Consider the following 26,683-nt stretch of genomic DNA (forward strand, 5'->3'; position numbering starts at 1 on the left):
GTGCCATGATGTCAGAGAGAAAAACATTGTGATTGTTGTTGAAGCAACTTCTTTGTTGTTGAAATATCGCGGGCGTGGCCATTTCACCATTAAGGATTTCATCTTTAATGGTAAGAGGTTTCACTGATTGGTAACTTCTCTTTTTCCTTTTTTTGTAGATAATGTCCCAAGAGATATAAACCTGAAAGACAAGTTCATAAAGCATTTCACAGGTAAGACAAATGCTATCGAAGAGTATTTAATCAACGTTCAATGTTTTCCCCATTTGTTTCTGGATCAATCTCGCCTTACATCTGGGACCATGTGTATCAAGCCTCTCAGAGTAGGAGTGCTGATCTAGGATCAGGTCGCCTCTGTCCATGAAATCTTATTCGTTGTGATTTAAGAGGCAAAACTGATCCTAAATCAGCACTTCTACTCTGAGACACTTGATACACACATTATATCAGCTAAAATATTATAAAATATTATTATAAAATAATTTTTTTATTATAAAAAATATTATATCCATGTAAAACTATTTCATTTGTCAGAGGAAGACTCTGCTCTGTGAGCTGAGTCACGCCTCTTTAATGCCTAATCAAGAAGCATTTCAAAGTTGTTCCTAGACGAGAACCAAATCCCTAAAACTATGTCATTGCCTGGGATGGACCTCAAAGTTGTGCTGGATAACGTTGCCATTAAATTAATTTATGAGGGTAGTATTGGAGAGAAGTGGAGCACATTACTCTGGCAGAAACAGGCGGGGTAAAGTTGAAGGCAACGTAAGGTTAAGCTGATTATTTGTAGCAGGACCTCTGAACAGACTTCAGTAATTGGTGTGAAAATCTGTTATCCAGAAGCTCGCTAAAGGCCCAGAAGTACTTAGTTGTGATCATTAAAGTGGCAATCAGCAATTAAAACAATAATAAAGCGAACTCCGCACCACTGTTTTGCTAAAAAGCTGAGGAATGGGGCTGGAGAAATGTAACCACTGTCAAATTCATAGACCGAGCTATGGATGCAAGAACTGACCATCCATCATAACAACATAGTTTGAACCATGTTTTGAGGCTATATAAAGTTAGTTACATTTACTTTGTTTACAAAGATATTTTTGGTTCTCAGGTAGTGTGACAGTTAAACTATGTTCATGAGTTATTTATAAGTTATATTCTTCAAGAATCAATGGGTAAATATCACTAATTTATAAGTAAAACAAATGGATGTACTGTACCTACTGCAGATGGCCCCTTTCATTCTAAGTCTGAGTCCTTTTGTGATGTCATATCATGTATTAGTATGGACCAGTAGAACAATGATTAATGAGTCTGATAGTAGCTAGGTTTAGGTTTATTTGAACATTTATATACACTGAGTGTACAAAACATTATCAACACCTTCCTAATATTGAGTTGCACCCCTTCCCCCTTTTACCCTCAGAACAGCCTTAATTCGTCAGGTCATGGACTCTACAAGGTATTGAAAGCATTCCACAGGGATGCTGGTACATGTTGAGTCCAATGCTTCCCACAGTTGTGTCAAGTTGGCTGGATGTCCTTTGGGTGGTGGACCATTCTTGATACACATGGGAAACTGCTGAGTGTGAAAAACCCTTCAGCGGATCAAAGCTACTTAAAATATTGTCTTGCCCATTCACCCTCTTCACCCTCATACATACACAATCCATGTCTCAATTGTCTCAAGGCTTCAACATCCTTCTTTAACCTGTCTCCTCCCCTTCATCTACACTGATTGAAGTGGATTTAACAAGTGACATCAATAAGGGATCATAGCTTTCACCTGATTTCAGCTGGTCAGTCTTTGTCACGGAAAGAGCAGGTGTTCTTCATGTTTTATATACTCTGTGTATATTTATATCTTGGTATATATTCAGTACGATGTCATACAATATAAAACCGAAGTGAAATATATGATCAGCCTAACTATATGGACAGTGCATTATCAATAAGTCATAGCTAAGTCATTAATTAAACAACAAATTGGCATACCACAAAATCTATAAATATACATTTCAATGTCTTTGGTAATAGAGTGTCGTTTGCATAGTTAGTCATATGCATAGTTGGAGCTCTGCCTTGGTTGGAGCTCTGCCTTGGTTGGAGCTCTGCCATAGCTGGAGCTCTGCCTTGGTTGGAGCTCTGCCTTGGTTGGAGCTCTGCCTTGGTTGGAGCTCTGCCTTGGTTGGAGCTCTGCCTTGGTTGGAGCTCTGCCTTGGTTGGAGCTCTGCCTTAGTAAAGAGTATCTTGACAGCAAGATCATGCTTTGCACCCGTGTCCGAAAATATTGTTTTTCTTTTGACGTTGTTGCTAATGTCAAATGGGATCCACTTCAGTTCTGTTATGGAGATGTTCAAAACAAGGAAAGGAAATGGAACACATTAACATTTGTTTTCGGTTTCCTGATAAGAGCTTTTCTTTTAAGCAGGACCAGTCAAGTTCTCATCAGAATGTAGAACACATTTTCATAGACTCTATCACAACACAAGGGATTGTTCAAGACCAGCATGTATGTATACATTTTTTACGTCATAATACTGTGTTCATCTATATTTGTGATCAGTTATCTTGGTTTCTGATAGTCATTTACACCACTTTATTCATTAGCTAACCACTAATTTACAACTGTGGTCCCGGACTACATGATGTCAATGATGTTCCTTCCACTGCCAATATTATGCTGTGGGAAAATTGATTTACTGCCAACATTTTGCCCACAACGACTTTCTTTGCCACAGGTCTTACTCTAAGTAAATTAATGACCACAGACAGAAAGCAGACATTCATCAAGGGCATCTGCCTTGGGAAACTTTATTCTATTCTGGTCCCAGATCTGTTTGTGCTTGAACCCAAATACTCGTTATGAATTAATTGAATGCGTAGGTGGTGTAATATGGTGTCTTGCTCTAACATTAGTCAAACTCTCTTTGATGACCTCATATTCACAGTTTTTTTTCCAATCAACTTCACAATAGAGTCGCTTGTCTTTGAATGGAAGCAATAAGTGGACTCTTGAATCAAATCCCTGTAACAAGTCAGTAATACATCATGTGCCATTAAATGACGTAAACATTCGTTTAGCAGATGTAATGAACAATTGTGTTGTTGTTGTAGTTTTTATTGGAAAAGGGACCGATGACATCCTACAGTAGGTAGGGAATGCCCTCAGTATGTCCCCAGACAGTATGTCAGTTTCTCAGATGGCTGCCTGAACTGAGGTGTCTAAGCTGCAGCCCTGCCTCCATTGTGGACCAGTGAATTAGAGCATGGACTTTCTCAGTCTTCTTTTTTGTGTTGTCAATAAAGAGAAACACAACCACAACAGCATTGCACACTACTGAAACTCAGTTTAGTGGAACTCTTTATATCAGGCCTCCCTGTTCCCCTGGCCTCCAGGGTGGTACTCAGTCCCCTGTTCCCCTGGCCTCCAGGGTGGTACTCGGGCCCCTGTTTCCCTGGCCTCCAGAGTGGCACTCAGTCCCCTGTTCCCCTGGCCTCCAGAGTGGTACTCGGGCCCCTGTTTCCCTGGCCTCCAGGGTGGCACTCAGTCCCCTGTTCCCCTGGCCTCCAGGGTGGTACTCGGGCCCTTGTTCCCCTGGCCTCCAGGGTGGTACTCAGGCCCCTGTTCTCCTGGCCTGGAGGCGGTACTCAGGCCCCTTGTTCCCCTGGCCTCCAGGGTGGTACTCAGGCCCCTGTTCTCCTGGCCTGGAGGCGGTACTCAGGCCCCTGTTCCCCTGGCCTCTAGGGTGGTACTCAGGCCCCTGTTCTCCTGGCCTCCAGGGTGGTACTCAGGCACATGTGGGTCCTGGGCAAGACAATACAATGTGTACACAACAAAATGAAATGCTTACTTGCTTGTTCCCGACAAAAATAAGAATAGAACAAAAAAATGTCCTAAAAAAATGAAAACAGAAGCTCAATGGAGTAAAATTATAATACAAAATGTAGCACTCAACACATCTACAGTACAATATTTACACATGTTGTGTTTGTGTTCAGAACAGCTGAATTAACATACAGTAGAACATTTAAATGGTATTAAATTCATAAAAATATAAAAGTATTGTGGCCTGGGCTGGTATAGTGATTAATGCTGATGCCTTTGGCACACATCTCTACTGCATATGCTCTGGTTCTGATACACACTTCTACTGCATATGCTCTGGTTCTGATACACACTTCTACTGCATATGCTGTGTTTCTGACCCTGATACACATTTCTACTCTCCTTTCCTGTCCCTCCACTGTATCTGTCTGTACCTGTCAAGTGTTTGAGAGTAATTCATGAAATGCTCATATAAAGTATAGAAAGACAGTTAGAAAATGGGAACAAGAAACAAATAGGGATGAACTGTTTTCTTTATCATTTTACAGACTACAAAAGATGTGCAAGGTTGCTAACACGGCTAGCGATGAGTCCACTTTGCTCACAATCGTAGACATTGCATGTGAGTATGAATTATTTTAAGGGGTTAAACTGTCAAAGGGGCACATGTGCATAATCAAGCTTTATGTGGATGAGTACACTTGGTCTAACATTGTATGATTCCTTGCTCTAGAGGTAAAGCTACATAGAAATGATTTACAATATCTTATTTCTATTGGAATATTTAACTGTAAAGATTGACAAGTGGCAATCCTGTAATATTTCCCTAGTAACTACGTATTGAAAATACATATCTAGTATTGATGGAGATTCACATGCTGTACAGCTCCACCAGATTATAGTTGGCTGTGTTTTCAACCCAGCCATCTTGATTATGTGTGATACCAATCACAGGAAGAGAGAATGATGTTGTTGGTGGGTCAACGCTATTATAATTTGTATCTGTGACATCTGTAAGTAATCTGAAAGGATTGAAAATAACTCATGTTCACACAATCAGATCCATGTGTTCCCACAGTTTCTGTCCTACATGTTCTGAAATATAATGTTACTAGGCTCTTTTGTTTCGTTCCAACTCTATTCCATCAAAGACAAGATCCTAATGTAATATACAGCACCTTAACAAACGTTCATCAAAATACATTTACGCATGATTATTTACAGTCTAGCTCATTCTTTTGGAAATCAAAAAGATGAGAACAAGTATTTGACTAGCTGAAATCATTTTAAGTCGAATGTCATGAGAAAGTTACACGTCAGCGATAAATTAGGGCCTACATAGTGCATTTGGAAAGTATTCAGACCCCTTGACTTTTCCCACATTTTGTTACGTTACAGCCTTATTCTAAAGTTGATTTTTTTTTTCCTCATTAATCTACACATAATACCCCATAATGACAAAGCAAAAACGTTTTTCTCAAAATTTTTGCAAATGTATTAAAAATAAAAAACAAAAACCTTATTTACCTAAGTATTCAAACCCTTTGCTATAAGACTCAAAATTGAGCTCAGGTGCATCCCGTTTCCATTGATCATCCTTGAAATGTTTCTACACCTTGATTGGAGTCCACTTGTGGTAAATGAAATTGATTGGACATGATTTGGAAAGGCACAAACCTGTCTAGGTCCCACAGTTGACAGTGCGTGTCAGAGCAAAAACCAAGGTATGTTGTCGAAGGAATTGTCCGTAGAGCTCCGAGACTAAAACATTTCTGCAGATTAGAAGGTCCCCCAAGAACACAGTGGCCTCCATCATTCTTAAATGGAAGAAGTTTGGAACCAACAAGACTCTTCCTAGAGCTAGCCGCACGGCCAAACTGAGCATTCAGGGGAGAAGGGCCTTGGACAGGGAGGTGACCAAGAACTCGATGGTCACTCTGACAGAGCGCCAGAGTTCCTCTGTGGAGATGGGAGAACCTTCCAGAAGGACAATCATCTCTGCGACACTCCACCCACCAATCGGGCCTTTATGGTAGAGTGGCCAGATGGAAGCCACTCCTCAGTAAAAGGCACATGACAGCCCGCTTAGAGTTTGCCAATAGGCAACTAAAGGACTATCAGATCATGCGAAACAAGATTCTCTGGTTGGATGAAACCAAGATTGAACTCTTTGGCCTGAATGCCAAGTGTCACGTCTGGGGGAAACCTGGCACCAACCCTATGGTGAGGATGGTGGTGGCAGCATCATGCTGTGGGGATGTTTTTCACCGGTAGGGACTGGGAGATGAGTCAGGATCGAGGGAAAGATGAACGGAAGAAAGTACAGAAAAATCCTTGATGAAAACCTGCTCCAGAGCGCTCAGGACCTCAGACTGGGGTGAAGGTTCACCTTCCAACAGGACAACAACCCTAAGTACACAGCCAAGACAACACAGAAGTGGCTTCGGCACAAGTCTCTGAATGTCCTTGATTGGCCCAGCCAGAGCCCGGACTTGAACCCGATCAAACATCTCTGGAGAGACCTGAGAAAAGCTGTGCAGCGACGCTCCCCATCCAACCTGACAGAGCTTGAGAGGATCTGCAGAGAAGAATGGGAGACACTACCCAAATACAGGTGTGCCAAGCTTATAGCGTCATACCTAAGAAGACTCAAGGCTGTAATCACTGCCAAAGGTGCTTCAACAAAGTACTGAGTAAAGGGTCTGAATACTTATGTAAATGTGATATTTCAGTCGGTTTTTTTTATACATTTGCAAAAATTTCTAAAAAACGTTTTTTCTTTGTCATTATGGGGTATTGTGTGTAGATTGATGTGGGGGGAAATGATTTAATCCATTTTAAAATAGGCGGTAACGTCACAAAATGTGGAAAAAGTCACGGGGTCTGAATACTTTCCGAATGCACTGTAAGGGCAATGAGCATTCTCCTGTATGTAGAAAGTAAAACCTTTAAATGTCAGCAAGCCTTGCACCAGCTTAAGAATGTGAGCAAAACGAAGACAGTTTGGAAGTGCAACCAAGTGTGTTAACAAGTTGTGGGGTCACACGATGTTAGATGCTCACCGCTTGGTCAGACAATGAAACAGGAAGAACCTGACTGTCTTCATCCAGCTAATTTTAGGTACCGTCATCAGTGTTAAGTTGATAACCCTTTGTTACACCTGTCTATTACCTCCACCCGATGAGGCTGACGACAGCAGATATGAGGATTTCTGGGCCTATTTGTGTTCAGGCTCACTTAGAACTAACTCCATGTCAGTTGATGGCATCTATGGGCCTTTAGATGGTCCAACATGAATGAAGCCTTACGCGAATAGCCCATTACAAGCATAACGTTAGTTGGAGTGTAATTGGAATTCATTTGATTGGAAAATTGAGGGGGCTGGCACATTGACAGTTTTTTAGTCTCTCCAGTCATTATTCTTTTTCTACTCTGACAATGTGCTCTAGCCGGAACCATAAAGAGAGGTCTCGCTGCTGCCACTGGACGGACTAAAGAATGACCTAAAAGGGCCTATTAGCTGAATCATTGATTGATTCATTCGGCTCATTAGAAAATAACTCATGAAGTGCCCTTCCTTAGTCCCTAAGGACATACGGAAAGGCAGCTCAAACCTAATTTTAGACAGGAGATTCTGTGGCCTATTTTTCAAACTAACAATGTAAGGAATTCAAAATGACATTTGAAAAATACGCACTCCTGTGTTTTTGACAATAACATTATGGTAGTGTTTGAATTGTGTTAATGTTTGAATTTTGCTGTGTGTTTCAGGCTCAAAATTTTGAAAGAGGGATATATGTTTTGCCCAGGAAGTGCCTTCAATTCACAGCAGTCACATTAAGAACATATTATTGTAATTGTTTATATTATTTTTATTTGTGTTGTTGATACTGTATGTATATGAAAATGCTGGCAGCCTTTATTGGTTTTATGAAATAGATTTTCTTTTTATCTTTATGTATCATGTATTTTTTAGAAAACCTTAATTTAATATTGAATACACCAATTTATTGAAATGATATGTATATAATTAATCAAAATAATTCAGAAATATACAATTATTTTCTTAAAGTTCTCACCTAATGAAGATATTTTTTTCTCATCATGTCTGAATTAATCTCACTTAATATTATTTGCTTTGTCAATATTACATTCTGAGACGGTCCTACCATGGTCGTTGAGATATTTATTTCACTGTCATTGTCTCCATTGTATTTAATTTGGCACTTGAATGATTCCAGTCAATGAAAACATGTTGAATGACGAGGAATGTAATAATGCACTGCAGTACTTAACAATAAAAAATATTGAAGCACAGAATATTTGCAATTATTATAGAAGAGCGTGTTGAGGGAAACATCTCTGAGCTTCTGGTGTTGGAACAGTCAATAGGGAAGCTGTAAGCAGGTGTGTGTCCCAAATAGCACACTATTCCCAAAGTAGTGCACTACATAGGAAATAGGGTGCCGTTTGGGACGTAAACTATAAGCCCATAGACTATAAGCCCATAGACGCACACAACTGTTGGGTAGACCACGGGATATTAGAAGTGCAATTATTTAACTTTGACAACTCAGTCAGGACACTTCTGTCTGCACCTCATAACCCCTACAATTTTCAAAACAACACACGTTTTAGTAACAACAAAAAATGCTCAATCCTCTCCTCAATGTGTTCGCAAAGGCATAACTGAATTCCCCAATTTCATGTATCATGTACTTGGTTTCGAAATCGCTGAAACTTTTCTGTTAGTCCCTTGAGAACCCAAACTAATTGCAATCTTAGACTGTTGATCAACAGAAAGTGAAGCAATCAAACTCGATAAAGCCAAATGGACCGGAAAAGAGCCTCCTTTCTCTATCCTGTTCTGTTTCATAGCCTGAAGCAAAACAATTGATTACATGAACAACAAGCGTTAAATATTGTTAACATATTTTACTTTGAATTGGTGAAGTCCATAGTGCATCCACTGACGTCGTATGCACTAAGATGTCTCCACTAAGATGTCTTAATAATTTTAGAGCATGACTGATTTGTTTTCTTGGTCTTTAGACCAGGATGCAGCTGGCCTTTTCTTGAAGATGCCTTTCACTTTGAGCTGCATGCATCTGGTATTAAACCTCCAGTGACACGGACATCTGGCAGTTACAATAACTTGACATTCACCGAACAAACTTTTACTTTTGGACTCAAATTTGCAAATCGTTATGATGGCTCAGAAGTCCCTAAAGTCAGTTATCACAGAATGATGAAACACCCCTCCCTTCAGGTGCATTGTGGACAAATGACGATCGCTGTTATAACAAGCTCCCGCAGTTGCCTGCTCAGTGCTCAGACATTACAAGAACATTACAAAGAACATTAGTGTTTATTTTCTAGAGTTATCCAGGATATGCAGCCTCTCTAGATCCAATTGTCATTTAGGAATCTTGTACAAGAAAGGCAAGCAATAACAAATAAAAGGGATAGAGACTTTAGCAATTGAAGAAAAAACAAACTGAGGCTAAATAGAAAAGTAGAATTGTAAAACAATTTGAATATAAATACATCTGGAAATTTAAGGGACATTACACTCCAAAACAAATTTTTACCTCATATTGCCAGTAATTTTATAAATATTTATAGCAAAAATGTTCTTTCAAGAAAAACTGCACAAAAAACTGCTATATAAATTCCTATTGCTATTGTCTTGTACAGACATATGCCTGGGAAACAGTGGATTGTTCATTGATTTGATTTTGGAGAGTGATAAAAAACAGATACATTGAACCCCTCACACATAAGGAAAGACTGGAATGACTGAATCTTAAACACTCACTAGGCCAAAGATTACAACACTACAGTTCTCACCCCAGCATGTCTCTATTGTCCGAAAGGCTGTGAAGTATTTAAGATTACCCACCGGTAAGTGGCGCAGAGCATGCTGGGCAATCTCAAGCTCAGACAAGGCTAGAGTCAAGTCAATAGAAAGTTCCAGCTCCTGTGATTTCCTTCAGTTAGCTTTTGTTGTGTTAGCCAAGGCCAGTGTGCATCCTTGTTGATAGTTGCCATACCATTAAGTGCCTTGGCCCATCCATTCTACATACACTGTGCTGTGCCGTTTCGTGTCCATACTGTGAATCGTCAGCGTCATTAAACCACCTCGACCTTACCAGCACACGGGAGAAAACACAAAGTTAAAATCTAGCCTAAAGAATACACAGTCCACCGAGTCCTCAGTTACACTATAGACTGTTTAAAATTATATGTAACATCAGCTGAAGAAATCCCATTTTAACCAAAACAAATCAGTAGGCTCTCCTATGAGCAATCTCCCCATATTTCACCAGATATTAGATGTCCAACCTCTCCATCAATGGCAGATGTGAAAAGAAGCCGTTCTACCACTTCACCGTGGTTCCACAACAAAGAATGTGTTATACATCATCATGTGATATAGCTCATGTTTCATCACTGCGTTAAACACCCCACTCTGAACAGTGGCCTCCACTTCTACAGCTTTAAAAGTGGAGTACAATGCAACACCTGCAACTTAGACCTTTAAGATGTTAACTTTTAATGAATGTGATACTTTTAGGACTACATTTCATATGAACACATTTCTTATTGTTCTCCAGTGGCATGGTTAGTGAAATATTTACAACTCCATATAAAAAGGAGGTAATTGTTACTGGTCCTTAGGGCTTATAAACCTCCGTCAAACCGCCTTTCACAAATCATGCCACCCATCACACCATCAATAGGCTAACAAACTCTTTGGAAGGAAGGAGACAAAAACAAACTACGGAAATGATGCTTCCACACAATTTATCATCAATGATCTTTATATGTTTAGATCGTCAATGGCACTATCGATCATTATAATCTTTATATGGCTTCATCATCACTGTATCATGATCACCCGGGACAATTAACACAGGAGCGGTCTGGTGTTTGTGCCAACACTATAAAAGGATTAGGGTGCTATAAATAAGGGGTTGGTCCTTAGAGAGGTACACAGTGGTGGATCACTTTCTCAGCAGGTGGGTGGGTAGGGACACCAGATCCTAATCCAAGGAGGATATCACTTATCTGGAGACAAACAGCTCAGATTAAGGGAAGAGACAGAAAATGCACTGGGGATGGAGTGTGGGAAGGCCCTAACACAATTATACGCAATTCTACTGAATCCCCCAGAGCTTTTTCTGAGACGCACCGAGATAAATAGAGGCAAAGCCAGGTCATTTCCCCTCTGTCTGAAGTGCCAGAAGCAGCGGTCAGCTGAGAGACAGTGGCGGTGTTCCAAATGGTGCCCTATTCCTCATGGGCCGTGGTCAAAACAAGTGCACTATACAGGGAATGTGGTGCCATTTGGGAGGCAGTCACAGAGGGGAGCAAGCAGGGCCCAGTATGTTTATGACGCTGCCTTGGAGTCTTTCTGATTCTATTTGCGATGGCTTTCCATTCATTTGGTCTGTATTGGGCCCTCACTAATGGTATTGTCAGTAATGCTATAAAGCTGTAGAATAGGTGAATAGCACCTCAGTCTCCGTGCAGGGACTAATAAAGTCCTCTTCCTCTTGGTTACCATTTTCTGTATGAACACTAAGGCAATGGTGATACGCAAAGAACAAACTACCACACCATCTTTTCTGTAAGAGTTTATGTACGTTTAACCCAAAACGTAGCTCCATGTGACTTATGTTACAAATGATTATTTATTGCAGCAAAAGTAAACACTTTAATCCAATTAAATAATACTTAAAGCTTTGTGTAAACGAACTACCTTTATTTATAGCTAATGCTATATTTATATTTACATTTTTTTCTTATTTGAGATGCCCACACACGTTTCTATCATAGGGGACCCCTTGATTCCTTTTGTGTGGTCTTATGATTAACTCATGGCTCTCATATCTCATTTTGTAAATGCACACATCCCTACATGCTGATGACTAATGCATCAAGCATTATCCGTAAAAACTGCATCAAATGTCTTGAAGTAAAAGATATGTAAACCTCGGTTCCTCACAGCAGGTCTTTCTTTTTTTTCTAAAGGAGAGTTGAATACCACTCTACGTCTAGTATTGTTCTGCTTTTTAGGGAAGAAACACTGGTCTCCGGTGGGGAAGCAAATATACGTCCTGGTCGGGAGTTTGAACCACTTGACCACGGCTCCACACACAGGAAGTAGGTCTTTCTATATACCAGCTTCATGTGAACAGAAAGGTAAAAGGTTTACATTGGGTGGCAGGTAGCCTAGCTGTTAGGAACGTTGGACTAGTAACTAGGTGAAAAATCTGCCGATGTGCCCTTGAACAAGGCACTTAACCCTAATTGCTCCAGGGTCACCTTCAAAAATGTCTGATCTCTGAACCCACTCTACGAGGGTGTCTCAGGGGAAGTTGAATATGTTAAAAAAAAACATTTCCAATTCGTACCCACCCAATTATTATTTTAGAAAACTAAGATCAAATACTATAGACTTTAACTGACAAAGACATTCCTTCCTGTTCCACCCACTTATATTGTCATGAGTGTTTTGGACCGGTTTTGACCCTTCCATTCAAAATGGCTACTCTGATAACACACTGGTCTGCTGGGTTCTTAATGGACAAGACCCCAGGGATGCTGCAGCATTTTTCACAGTAAATGAAGGCGACGCCGCTCTCTGTCTCGGTGCCAGTTGCAGTGTCTTTGATTGATGTTGCTTGAGGTGCTGGCAAAGGCCTCTATCTTGCCACCTCCTCCCTGCCTTCATCACACCACAGCACTGTGTTCAGTGTGTTCTAATGTCTCATCGATGATGCAGTGGGACATATGTCATTATTACAGAACAACATATTAACAAGGCATTTTTGAACTGTAGCCACTTTGAGCCCTAAAAGAAGTGCAATGGATGATGACAATGATGTGACATAATAAAACGTATGTTATTTAAAGAGAAATGGATACATTTGAAGACAAATTACTATATACATTGATTGCTTAGCGATCAATAACTGCGTTACAACAAATAAAGGTAAAACTTTAAGATTCCTCAACAATAAAGCATTTATAATGGATAAATAGTTTATAGTAAAAAGTAATAGTTTATTCATCATTTATTCATCATTACACCCACATTTGTAAACATTGGTAGCCTAGATTTTCACACATTTAAACAACTTTAAAAGTATTTAATAATGATTCATAAGATCACTCATAAGATCTTTAATATAGGTCCTTATAAACCATTTACTGATCATGAGTTAAGTATTTGTGTGACCTCATCTAAAGTGTGGGCTATTTATACTTTATAAATGTTTTGAGTGACCTGTAGTAATTTTCTCACAAAAAGATGGACATGCCATTGGTAGACATTCCAGCAGTACCTGATGCTCCTTAAGGTCTCAAAAAACATGTCAATGGTTAAACAATAAGCACACACAGAGGATGTTAAAGGAAATATATTGAACATTTTATTCCTAAACAGTCACACTGCTGTAGTGTGAGGTGTAACTTCAGACACACTCTATGCTGAGTAAAATAACGTGTTTAGTCCAAAAATGCTAACATAAGAGTTTATTGTCAGTGACTTTTCTACCAAAACCAACATGTGGATTGCAGTCACTCCTTAGAGCTGTCTAATCTCGCTAACCGAGGACTAAAATCTTACTTCATTTGGTCATTTCTAGGTCCAAACATGTTAGAAATTCCGGTTTGCGAAGTCTCCACCCACCTTCCTCTAATTTCACCACGAAGCAGGTGAAGCACAATACACCATCATGACAAAGCGAAAACAGGTTTTTAGACATTTTTGCAAACTTACAAAAAATATACAACAGACATATCTTATTTAGATAAGTATTCAGACACTTTGCTATTAGACTCAAAATTGGGCTCAGCTGCATCCTGTTTCCATTGATCATCCTTGAGATGTTTCTACAACTTGGTTGGAGTCCACCTGTGGTAAATGCAATTGATTGGACATGATTTGGAAAGGCACACAGTTGACAGTGCATGTCAAAAACCAAGCCATGAGGTTGATGGAATTGTCCGTAGAGCTCCAAGACAGGATTGTGTCGAGGCACAGATGTGAGAAAGGGTACCAAAACATTTCTGCAGCATTTATTGTTTATTTAACCTTTATTTATACAGGTTTTTCTCATTGAGATAAAATCTCATTTTCAAGAGAGACCTGGTCCAACAGCAGCAGGGGGAACAAAGTTTCAGACAAAACAACTTACATACACTAACACAACATTGAACAAAACTATAGACACACATAACAATTACATATTACGTAAAAAAAAACACGAACGTCATAACTAAAAAACCAGCTGTCCTAAAGACAATTACACTCTTCTATGATATTTACAACGATCAAGTGTTTAAACTCCACCAACGTAACTAGATCATCACATTTTAAATGATCAAGAGAGAATTCCATGGAGGACCACGGAGCTGGGTAACTAAAACTATTTCGACCATGACCTGTTCTAATTCTTGGTACTGTTAAAAGCAAATGAGAATGGGACCGTAATTGATATTTATTTACTGACTTGATTAAAATAGAACAGAGATAAAGTGGCATTTTACCCAGTATGGCCTTACAAATCAGTGTATACCAGTGTTTAAGCCTACGCAAGGTCAAGGACGACCAGCCTATGGCGCTGTAGAGATCACAATGCCGTTTTTGATTGGTAATGCACCTGAGGGCCGCATGATATACTGAATCAAGAGCTCTCAGGGTAGTGGTTGAGGCCTGCATATATACAGTTGAAGTCGGAAGTTTACATACACTTAAGTTGGAGTCATAAAAACTTGTTTTTCAACCACTCCACAAATGTCTTGTTAACAAACAATAATTTGGAAAGTTGGTTAGGCAGATTATTTCACTTATAATTCACTATATCACAATTCCAGTGGGTCAGAAGTTTACATACACTTAGTTGACAGTGCCTTCAAACAGCTTGGAAAATTCCAGAAAATGATGTCATGGCTTTAGAAGTTCTGATAGGCTAATTGACATAATTTGAGTCAATCGGAGGTGTACCTGTGGATGTATTTCAAGGCCTACCTTCAAACTCAGTGTCTCTTTGCTTGACATCATCGTAAAATCAAAAGAAATCAGCCAAGACCTCAGATAAAAAATTGTAGACCTCCACAAGTCTGGTTCATCCTTGGGAGCAATTTCCAAACGCCTGATGGTACCACGTTCATCTGTACAAACAATAGTACGCAAGTATAAACACCGTGGGACCACGCAGCCGTCATACCGCTCAGGAAGGAGACGCATTCTGTCTCCTAGAGATTAACGTACTTTGGTGCAAAAAGTGCAAATCAATCCCAGAACAACAGCAAACGACCTTGTGAAGATGCTGGAGGAAACAGGTACAAAAGTATCTATATCCACAGTAAAATGAGTCCTATATCGACACAACCTGAAATTCCGCTCGGCAAGGAAGAAGCCACTGCTCCAAAACCGCCATAAAAAAGCCAGACTACTGTTTGCAACTGCACATGGGGACAAAGATCGTCATTTTTGGAGAAATGTCCTCTGGTCTGATGAATCAAAAATAGAAATGTTTGGCCATAATGACCATCGTTATGTTTGGAGGAAACGGGGGAGGCTTGCAAGCCAAAGAACACCATCCCAACCGTGAAGCACGGGGGTGGCAGCATCATGTTGTGGGGGTGCTTTGCTGCAGGAGGGACTGGTGCACTTCACAAAATAGATGGCATCATGATGCAGGGAAATTATGTGGATGTATTTAAGCAACATCTCAAGACACCAGTTAGGAAGTTAATGCTTGGTCACAAATGTGTCTTCTAAATGGACAATGACCCCAAGCATACTTCCAAAGTTGTGGCAAAATGGCTTCAGGACAACAAAGTCAAGGTATTGGAGTGGCCTCAATCCTATTGAAAATTCGTGGTCAGAACTGAAAAAGCATGTGCGAGCAAGGAGGCATACAAACCTGACTCAGTTACACCAGCTCTGTCGGGAGGTATGGGCCAAAATTCACCCAACTTATTGTGGGAAGCTTGTGGAAGGCTACCCGAAATGTTTGACCCAAGTTAAACAATTTAAAGGCAATGCTACCAAATACTAATTGAGTGTATGTAAACTTCTGACCCACTGTGAATGTGATGAAAGAAATAAAAGCTGAAATAAATCATTCTCTCTACTAATATTCTGACATTTCACATTCTTAAAATAAAGTAGTGATCCTAACTGACCTAAGACAGGGAATTTTACTAGGATTAAAAGTCAGGAATTGTGAAAAACTGAGTTTAAATGTATTTGGCTAAGGTGTATGTAAACTTCCAACTTCAACTGTATATATATATATATATATATAACCTCACTCAAATCTAAAACCGCCAGTAATGTACATCGTACCAGCTCCTTCCTGGAAATTCAGAGAAAAACAAGCATTATGGTTGTATTAAAAACTATTCTGTTTGAGCTCCCTTATCAAGTTCTCCACAAGAACAGTGAAGCTCAGCTTGTCATCAACCCACACACCCAAATATTTGTACACTTTGACTTGCTCTATAGTATTTCCATCCAATGTAGCAATGACATGATTAGTAACATGCCTGGCATTTGAAAATACAATGCATTTTGTTTTACCCAAATTCAGAACCAGCTTCAAATCATACAGATTATGTTGTATGGTGTTAAATGCTCTTTGGGCATTTTCAAAAGCTAAAGATAAACTACTACCACTTGAATAAAGAACATCTTCATCTGAATAAAAATGAACATCCGCTGTTTCAATATGATCCCCAATGTTGTTGATATACAAAATGAACAACAGTGGGCACAGTGGATGTCATCTAAAACCTTCAATGTTGCTGAAACAGTGCTGTGGCCAGACCTAAAACCTGATTCCATTCCATTTAAGATGTTGTTTTCTTGGAGGTAGGCCTTCAGCTGCCTACTAACTAAGGACTCCAGTACCTTAGATAGTAAAGACAGTGTTGATATGGGTGGATAGTTGTCAAGTAGCAAAGGATCTCCACCTTCCAGGAAAGGCTGTACAAAAGCAGATTTCCATAACTTGGGGATTTCCTTCACGTCAAGTGTGAGGTTAAAAATACATGTTAAGGGGGAGCAATGATGTCAGCAGCTAGGTGTAGGAAGTTGGGGTCTAGTTCATCAGGGCCAGGGGATTTTTTCCATCAATTTCTTTCAGGGCTTTACACACTTCTGAAACAGAGAAGGATGAGAAAGAGAACCTGGTGAAGGAGTGCACAGGGGTGTCAGTTAAATTCATAGGGGGCTCAATTAAACCTTTGACCTTTTCAAATAAACTGCCTGCATCTAGACAATGCTGATTTAAAGCTTTCAGAATACAGGTTCTCTCAGTTACAATCTGTGTGTCTACCAATTGCCATCCAATCATCCGCCGAACCAGCCCCTCTTGCTTTAGCCCACATAGCATTTCGTTCCCCTATGATTTTAGTAAGTTCCTCAGTAAACCAAGGGTTCTCTCTGCCCTTAATCCTGACTTTAAAAAAAAGGGCCTATTGCATACATCCTGGAATGTGTTGTGGAAGTAAGAAATGGCTAGTTCAATATCAGGGATTAATTCAATTCTATTCCATGCAATGCCAAATAAATCATGTAAAAACCTTGAATATCAAACTACTTCCAGTTTCTTTTTGTAATGACACGTGGAGATCGCTTAGGAAGTTTACCATCTCTCACAAAGACAATAGCACAGTGATCACTAATATAATTTGCAAAAATTCCTAAATACCTAAAAACGTTCCTAAATAATAATACAAAACACAGCAAGAATCACTAATCAAATAGTCCAACAGCAGATCAGTAAACAAGTCTGTGATGTAGGCGTATGATGTAGACAAGCAAAGCTCTGGGGAAGAGAGAGAGCGAGAGAGAGAGAGAAAGGCGGGGGCACCTGTACCACACTGGGAGAGAGAGAGAGGCGGGGGCACCTGTACCACACAGGGAGAGAGAGATGGGCGGGGCACCTGTACCACACAGGGAGAGAGAGAGGGGCGGGGCACCTGTACCACACTGGGAGAGAGAGAGAGAGGGGCGGGGCACCTGTACCACACTGGGAAAGAGAGAGAGAGGGGCGAGGCACCTGTACCACACTGGGAGAGAGAGAGAGGCGGGGGCACCTGTACCACACAGGGAGAGAGAGATGGGCGGGGCACCTGTACCACACAGGGAGAGAGAGAGGGGCGGGGCACCTGTACCACACAGGGAGAGGGAGATGGGTGGGGCACCTGTACCAGACTGGGAGGGAGAGAGTGGCGGGGCACCTGTACCACACTGGGAGAGAGAGACGGGCGGGGCACCTGTACCACACAGGGAGAGAGAGAGAGAGAGAGAGAGGGGCGGGGCACCTGTACCACACAGGGAGAGAGAGAGAGAGAGAGGGGCGGGGCACCTGTACCACACAGGGAGAGTGAGAGTGGCGGGGCACCTGTACCACACTGGGAAAGAGAGAGAGAGGGGCGGGGCACCTGTACCACACTTGGAGAGAGAGAGAGAGTGGCGGGGCACCTGTACCACACTGGGAAAGAGAGAGAGAGTGGCGGGGCACCTGTACCACACTGGGAAAGAGAGAGAGAGTGGCGGGGCACCTGTACCACACTGGGAAAGAGAGAGAGAGGGGCAGGGCACCTGTACCACACTGGGAAAGAGAGAGAGAGGGGTGGGGCACCTGTACCACACAGGGAGAGAGAGAGAGAGAGAGAGAGGGGCGGGGCACCTGTACCACACAGGGAGAGAGAGAGGGGCGGGGCACCGGTACCACACTTGGAGAGAGAGTGGCGGGGCACCTGTACCACACTGGGAAAGAGAGAGGCGAAGGCACCTGTACCACACTGGGAGAGAGAATGGCGGGACACCTGTACCACACAGGGAGAGAGAGAGAGATTTAGAGGCGGGGCACCTGTACCACACAGGGAGAGAGAGAGAGAGGGGCGGGGCACCTGTACCACACAGGGAGAGAGAGAGGGGCGGGGCACCTGTACCACACTGGGAGAGAGAGTGGCGGGGCACCTGTACCACACTGGGAAAGAGAGAGAGAGTGGCGGGGCACCTGTACCACACTTGGAGAGAGAGAGAGAGTGGCGGGGCACCTGTACCACACTGGGAAAGAGAGAGGCGAAGGCACCTGTACCACACTGGGAGAGAGAGTGGCGGGGCACCTGTACCACACAGGGAGAGAGAGAGAGAGTGGCGGGGCACCTGTACCACACAGGGAGAGAGAGAGAGAGGGGCGGGGCACCTGTACCACACAGGGAGAGAGAGAGGCGAAGGCACCTGTACCACACTGGGAGAGAGAGAGAGAGGGGCGGGGCACCTGTACCACACTGGGAAAGAGAGAGGCGAAGGCACCTGTACCACACTGGGAGAGAGAGAGAGAGGGGCGGGGCACCTGTACCACACTGGGAGAGAGAGAGAGAGGGGCGGGGCACCTGTACCACACTGGGAAAGAGAGAGGCGAAGGCACCTGTACCACACTGGGAGAGAGAGAGAGAGAGAGTGGCGGGGCACCTGTACCACACTGGGAAAGAGAGAGGCGAAGGCACCTGTACCACACTGGGAGAGAGAGAGAGAGTGGCGGGGCACCTGTACCACACTGGGAAAGAGAGAGGCGAAGGCACCTGTACCACACTGGGAGAGAGAGAGAGAGTGGCGGGGCACCTGTACCACACTGGGAAAGAGAGAGGCGAAGGCACCTGTACCACACTGGGAGAGAGAGAGAGAGTGGCGGGGCACCTGTACCACACTGGGAAAGAGAGAGGCGAAGGCACCTGTACCACACTGGGAGAGAGAGAGAGAGTGGCGGGGCACCTGTACCACACTGGGAAAGAGAGAGGCGAAGGCACCTGTACCACACTGGGAGAGAGAGAGAGAGAGAGTGGCGGGGCACCTGTACCACACTGGGAAAGAGAGAGGCGAAGGCACCTGTACCACACTGGGAGAGAGAGAGAGAGAGAGTGGCGGGGCACCTGTACCACACTGGGAAAGAGAGAGGCGAAGGCACCTGTACCACACTGGGAGAGAGAGTGGCGTGGCACCTGTACCACACAGGGAGAGAGAGAGAGAGGGGCGGGGCACCTGTACCACACAGGGAGAGAGAGAGAGAGAGAGGGGCGGGGCACCTGTACCACACAGGGAGAGAGAGAGGGGCGGGGCACCTGTACCACACTGGGAGAGAGAGTGGCGGGGCACCTGTACCACACAGGGAGAGAGAGAGAGAGTGGCGGGGCACCTGTACCACACTGGGAAAGAGAGAGAGAGTGGCGGGGCACCTGTACCACACTGGGAAAGAGAGAGAGAGTGGCGGGGCACCTGTACCACACTGGGAAAGAGAGAGAGAGTGGCGGGGCACCTGTACCACACTGGGAAAGAGAGAGAGAGGGGCGGGGCACCTGTACCACACTTGGAGAGAGAGAGAGAGTGGCGGGGCACCTGTACCACACTGGGAAAGAGAGAGAGAGTGGCGGGGCACCTGTACCACACTGGGAAAGAGAGAGAGAGTGGCGGGGCACCTGTACCACACTGGGAAAGAGAGAGGGAGGGGCGGGGCACCTGTACCACACTTGGAGAGAGAGAGAGAGAGAGAGAGAGAGAGAGAGAGAGAGAGAGAGAGAGAGAGAGAGAGAGAGAGTGGCGGGGCACCTGTACCACACTGGGAAAGAGAGAGAGAGTGGCGGGGCACCTGTACCACACTGGGAAAGAGAGAGAGAGGGGCGGGGCACCTGTACCACACTTGGAGAGAGAGAGAGAGAGAGAGAGTGGCGGGGCACCTGTACCACACTGGGAAAGAGAGAGAGAGTGGCGGGGCACCTGTACCACACTGGGAAAGAGAGAGAGAGTGGCGGGGCACCTGTACCACACTGGGAAAGAGAGAGAGAGAGGGGCGGGGCACCTGTACCACACTGGGAAAGAGAGAGAGAGAGAGAGAGAGAGAGAGGGGCGGGGCACCTGTACCACACTGGGAAAGAGAGAGAGAGTGGCGGGGCACCTGTACCACACTTGGAGAGAGAGAGAGAGTGGCGGGGCACCTGTACCACACTGGGAAAGAGAGAGAGAGGGGCGGGGCACCTGTACCACACTGGGAAAGAGAGAGAGAGGGGCGGGGCACCTGTACCACACAGGGAGAGAGAGAGAGAGAGAGGGGCGGGGCACCTGTACCACACAGGGAGAGAGAGAGGGGCGGGGCACCGGTACCACACTTGGAGAGAGAGTGGCGGGGCACCTGTACCACACTGGGAAAGAGAGAGGCGAAGGCACCTGTACCACACTGGGAGAGAGAGTGGCGGGGCACCTGTACCACACTGGGAGAGAGAGAGGCGAAGGCACCTGTACCAGACTGGGAGAGAGAGTGGCGGGGCACCTGTACCAGACTGGGAGGGAGAGAGAGAGGGGCGGGGCACCTGTACCACACAGGGAGAGAGAGAGGCGGGGCACCTGTACCAGACTGGGAGAGAGAGTGGCGGGGCACCTGTACCACACTGGGAGAGAGAGAGGCGGGGCACCTGTACCACACTGGGAGAGAGAGAGGCGAATGCACCTGTACCACACTGGGAGAGACAGACCAGGGCAGGCGGGGGCACCTGTACCAGACTGGGAGAGACAGACCAGGGCAGGTGGGGAGCAATGCAGCAGGTAACAGGAGGAGTCCGAAGAGAGGCCCTGAACTAGGCAGACATCAAGGGCTGAAGAGAGGCCCTCAACTAGGCAGACATCAAGGGCGACAATAGATGACAAAATAACCGTCCCATTAAAGGTCCCAAAGAACACATTGATCTCCATTATTCTTAAATGGAAGAAGTTTTGAACCACCAAGACTCTTCCTAGAGCTGGCCGTCTGGCCAAACTGAGCAATCTGGGGAGAAGTGCCGTGGGCAGGGAGGTGACCAAGAACCAGATAGCCACTCTCACAGAGCTCCAGAGTTCTTCTGGGGAGATGGAAGAACCTTCCAGAAGTACAACCATTTCTGCAGCACTTCACCAATCTGGCCTTTATGGTAGGCACCTAAAGGACTCTCAGACATTGAGAAACAAGATTCTCTGGTCTGATGAAACCAAGACTGAACTATTTGGCCTGAATGCCAAGCATCATGTCTGTAGGAAACCTGGCACTATCCTACGGTAAAGCATGGTGGTGGCATCATCATGCTATGGGGATGTTGTTTGAACATAGACAGGGCTCTAACTCCTCTAGCTCCGCAATGAGATGCTGTTAGCCACCCTGCCAGCTTAGTGAAGTCTGCCACTAGCACAGTCAGTGCAGTCAGCTCAGCTATCCCCATTGAGACCGTGTCTGTGCCTCGATCTAGGTTGGGCAAAACTAAACATGGCGGTGTTCACCTTAGCAATCTCACTGGAATTAAGACCTCCTCCATTCCTGTCATTATTGAAAGAGATTGTGATATCTCACATCTCAAAACAGGGCTGCTTAATGTTAGATCCCTCACTTCCAAGGCAGTTATAGTGAATTAACTAATCATTGATCATAATCTTGATGTGATTGGCCTGACTGAAACATGGCTTAAGCCTGATGAATTTATTGTGTTAAATGAGGCCTCTCCTCCTGGTCACACTAGTGACCATATCCCCCACACATCCTGTAAAGGCAGCGGTGTGGCTAACATTTACGATAGCAAATCGCAAGACTGCGTTTTCGTCTTTTGAGCCTCTAGTCATGAAATCTATGCAGCCTACTCAATCACTTTTTATAGCTACTGTTTATAGGCCTCCTGGGCCGTATACAGCGTTCCTCACTGAGTTCCCTGAACTCCTATCGGACCTTGTAGTCATGGCAGATAATATTATAATTTTTGTTGACTTTAATATTCACATGGAAAAGTCCACAGACCCACTCCAAAAGGCTTTCGGGGCCATCATCAACTCAGGGGTTTTTGTCCAACATGTCTCCGGACCTACTCACTGCCACAGTCATACTCTGGACCTAGTTTTGTCCCGTGGAATAAATATTGTGGATCTTAATGTTTTTCCTCATAATCCTGGACTATCGGACCACCATTTTATTACATTTGCAATTGCAATAAATAATCTGCTCAGACCCCAACCAAGGATCATCAAAAGCTGTGCTATGAATTCTCTGACAACCCAAAGATTCCTAGATGCCCTTCCAGACTCCCTCCACCTACCCAAGGACGTCAGAGTACAAGAATAGGTTAACAACCTAACTGATGAACTAAATTTAACCTTGCGTAATACCCTAGATGCAGTCGCACCGCTAAAAAAAAAAACATTTGTCATAAGAAACTAGCTCCCTGGTACACAGAAAATACCCGAGCCCTGAAGCAAGCTTCCAGAAAATTGGAACGGAAATGGCGCTACACCAAACTGGAAGTCTTCTGACTAGCTTGGAAAGCAGTATCGAAGAGCCCTCACTGCTGCTCGATCATCCTATTTTTCCAACTTAATTGAGGAGAATAAGAACAATCCAAAATGTATTTTTGATACTGTCGCAAAGCTAAGTAAAAAGCAACATTCCCCAAAAAAGGATGGCTTTTACTTCAGGACTGATAAATTCATGAACTTCTTTGACGAAAAAATCATTATCATTAGAAAGCAAATTACGGACTCCTCTTTAAATCTGCGTATTTCTCCAAAGCTCATTTGACCTGATTCTGTACAACACTGCCAGGACCTAGGATCAAGGGAGGCATTCAAGTTTTTTAATACTTTATCTCTTGACACATTGATGAAAATAGTCAAGGCCTCTAAACCTTCAAGCTGCAAACTGGACCCTATTCCAACTAAACTACTGAAAGAGCTGCTTCCTGTGCTTGGCCCTCCTATGTTGAACATAATAAACGTCTCTCTATCCACCGGATGTGTACCAAACTCACTAAAAGTGTCAGTAATAAAGCCTCTCTTGAAAAAGCCAAACATTGACCCAGAAAATATTTTTAAAACTATCGGCCTAAATCGAAACTCCCATTCCTCTCAAAACAAAATTCAAAAGCTGTTGCGCAGAAACTCACTGCCTTCCTGAAGACAAACAATGCATTCGAAACACTTCTGGTTTTAGACCCCATCATAGCACTGAGACTGCACTCGTGAAGGTGGTAAATAACCTTTTAATGGCATCAGACCAAGGCTCTGCATCTGTCCTCGTGCTCCTAGACCTTAGTGCTGCTTTTGATACCATCGATCACCACATTCTTTTGGAGAAATTGGAAACCCAAATTGGTCTACACGGACAAGTTCTGGCCTGGTTTAGATCTTATCTGTCGGAAAGATATCAGTTTGTCTCTGTGGATGGTTTGTCTTCTGACAAATCAACTGTAAATGTCGGTGTTCCTCAAGGTTCTGTTTTAAGACCACTATTGTTTTCACTATATATTTTTTACCTCTCGGTGATGTCATTCGGAAACATAATGTTAACTTTGACTGCTATGCGGACGATACACAGCTGTACATTTCGATGAAACATGGTGAAGCCTCAAAATTGCCCTCCCTGGAAGCATGTGTTTCAGGCAAGTGGATGGTGGCAAATGTTTTCCTTTTAATTAACCCTGATTTCAAGGTTTTACTGCTAACCTACAAAGTATTACATGGGCTTGCTCCTACCTATCTTTCCGATTTGGTCCTGCCGTACATACCTACACGTACGCTACAGTCACAGGACGCAGGCCTCCTTACTGTCCCTAGAATTTCTAAGCAAACAGCTGGAGGCAGGGCTTTCTCCTATAGAGCTCCATTTTTATGGAATGGTCTGCCTATCCATGTGAGAGACGCAGACTCGGTCTCGATCTTTAAGTGTTTATTGAAAACTCATCTCTTCAGTAGGTCCTATGATTGAGTGTAGTCTGGCCCAGGGGTGTGGAGGTGAACGGAAAGGCACTGGAGCGACGAACCGCCCTTGCTGTCTCTGCCTGGCCGGTTCCCCTCTCTCCACTGAGATTCTCTGCCTCTAACACTATTACAGAGGCTGAGACACTGGCTTACTGGTGCTCTTCCATGCCGTCCCTTGGAGCGGTGCTTCACTTGAGTGTGTTGAGTCTCTGACGTGATTTTCCTGTCCGGGTTGGCGCCCCCAACGGGTTCGTGCCGTGGGGAAGGTCTTCATGGGCTATACTCGGCCTTGTCTTAGGGTAGTAGGTTGGTGGTTGAAGATATCCCTCTAGTGGTGTGGGGGCTGTGCCTTGGCAAAGTGGGTGGGGTTATATCCTGCCTGTTTAGCCCTTTCCGGGGGTAACGTCGGACAGGGCCACAGTGTCTCCTGACCCCTCCTGTCTCAGCCTCCAGTATTTATGCTGCAGTAGTTTATGTGTCGGGGGCTAGGATCAGTCTGTTATATCTGGAGTATCTCTCATGTCTTATCAAATGTCCTGTGTGAATTTAAGTATGCTCCCTCTAATTCTCTCTCTCCTTTTCGCTCTCTCTTTTTCTCTCTCTCTCTTTTCTCGGAGGACCTGAGCCCTAGGACCATGCTTCAGGACTACCTGGCCGGATGACTCCTTGCTGTCCCCAGTCCACCTGGTCATGCTGCTGCTCCAGTTTCAACTGTTCTGCCTGCGGCTATGGAACCCTGACCTGTTCACTGGACGTGCTACCTCGTCTCGGACCTGCTGTTTTGGACTCTCTCTCTACCGCACCTGCTGTCTCTAACTCTGAATGATCGGCTATGAAAAGCCAACTAACATTTACTCCTGAGGTGCTGACCTGTTGCACCTTCTACAACCACTGTGATTATTGTTATCTGACCCTGCTGGTCATCTATGAACATTTGAACATTTGGCCATGCTCTGTTATAATCTCCACCCGGCACAGCCAGAAGAGGACTGGCCACCCTTCAGAGCCTGGTTCCTCTCTAGGTTTCTTCCTAGGGTCTGGCCTTTCTAGGGAGTTTCTCCTAGCCACTGTGCGTCTACATCTGTATTGCTTCCTGTTTGGGGTTTTAGGTTGGGTTTCTGTACAGCATTTTGTTATATCGGCTGATGTAAAAAGGGCTTTATAAATACATTTGATTGATTGATTTCAACGGCTGGGACTGGGAGACGAGTCAGGATCGAGGAAAAGATGAAAAGAGCAAATACAGAGAGATCCTGGATGACAACCTTCTCCAGAGCGCTCAGGACCTCAGACTGGGGCGAAGGTTCCCCTTCCTTCAAGACAACAACCCTAAGCACAGGGCCAAGACAACGCAGGAGTGGCTACGGTACAAGTCTATGAATGTCCTTGAGTGACCCAGCCAGAGCCTGGACTTGAACCCGATCGAACATCTCTGGAGAGATCTGAAAATAACTGTGCAGCGATGCTCCTCATCCAACCTGAGAGAGCTTGAGAGGATGTGCAGAGAAGAATGGGAGAAACTCCCCAAATACAGGTGTGCCAAGCCTGCAGCGTCATACCCAAGAAGATTTGAGGCCATAATCGCTGCCAAAGGTGCTTCAACAAAGTACTGAGTAAAGGGTGTGAATACTTATGTAAATGTGATATTTCTGTATTTTTTATTTTATAATTTTGCAAAAAATTCTAAAAAACAGTTTTAGTTTTGTCATTATGGGGTAATGTGTGTAGACTGATGATGGGGGGAAAAAACTAGGTAATCCATTTTAGATTAAGGCTGTAACATAACAAAATGTGGAAATAGTCAAAAGGACTGAAAACTTTCCAAATGCACTCAATAATGAAGGAATACAAATCCTTAGACAATTCAAATCTACTAGAGAACAACTGTCTGGTCCGGCCAGCTGTTGTGTGTAGTCTACATCTCCATGTTTTATGATCAGTTCATATTCTCCAGGTTCACAACCCTAGCAGAACATTCACATTACAGCTCTTCCTCAAGCCCTTTGTAACAGTTGTTTCACAACAGTTTTTGTGAATAAAATGTTCAATATATTTCCTTTAATA

General features: G+C 43.8%; 1 long non-coding RNA gene across 1 annotated transcript; it reads left to right on the forward strand.

The window, feature by feature from the left end:
* The first annotated feature begins 2,426 nt into the window (after nucleotides 1-2,426).
* On the forward strand, nucleotides 2,427-8,075 carry LOC129866517 (uncharacterized). The gene is made up of 3 exons (XR_008761492.1): nucleotides 2,427-2,508; nucleotides 4,374-4,447; nucleotides 7,597-8,075. It is a non-coding gene; the product is annotated as an uncharacterized LOC129866517 (long non-coding RNA).
* The last annotated feature ends 18,608 nt before the right edge of the window (nucleotides 8,076-26,683 follow it).

The sequence above is a fragment of the Salvelinus fontinalis genome, chromosome 12 (genome assembly GCF_029448725.1).
Source record: "Salvelinus fontinalis isolate EN_2023a chromosome 12, ASM2944872v1, whole genome shotgun sequence".
In the NCBI taxonomy this organism is placed as follows: domain Eukaryota; kingdom Metazoa; phylum Chordata; class Actinopteri; order Salmoniformes; family Salmonidae; genus Salvelinus; species Salvelinus fontinalis.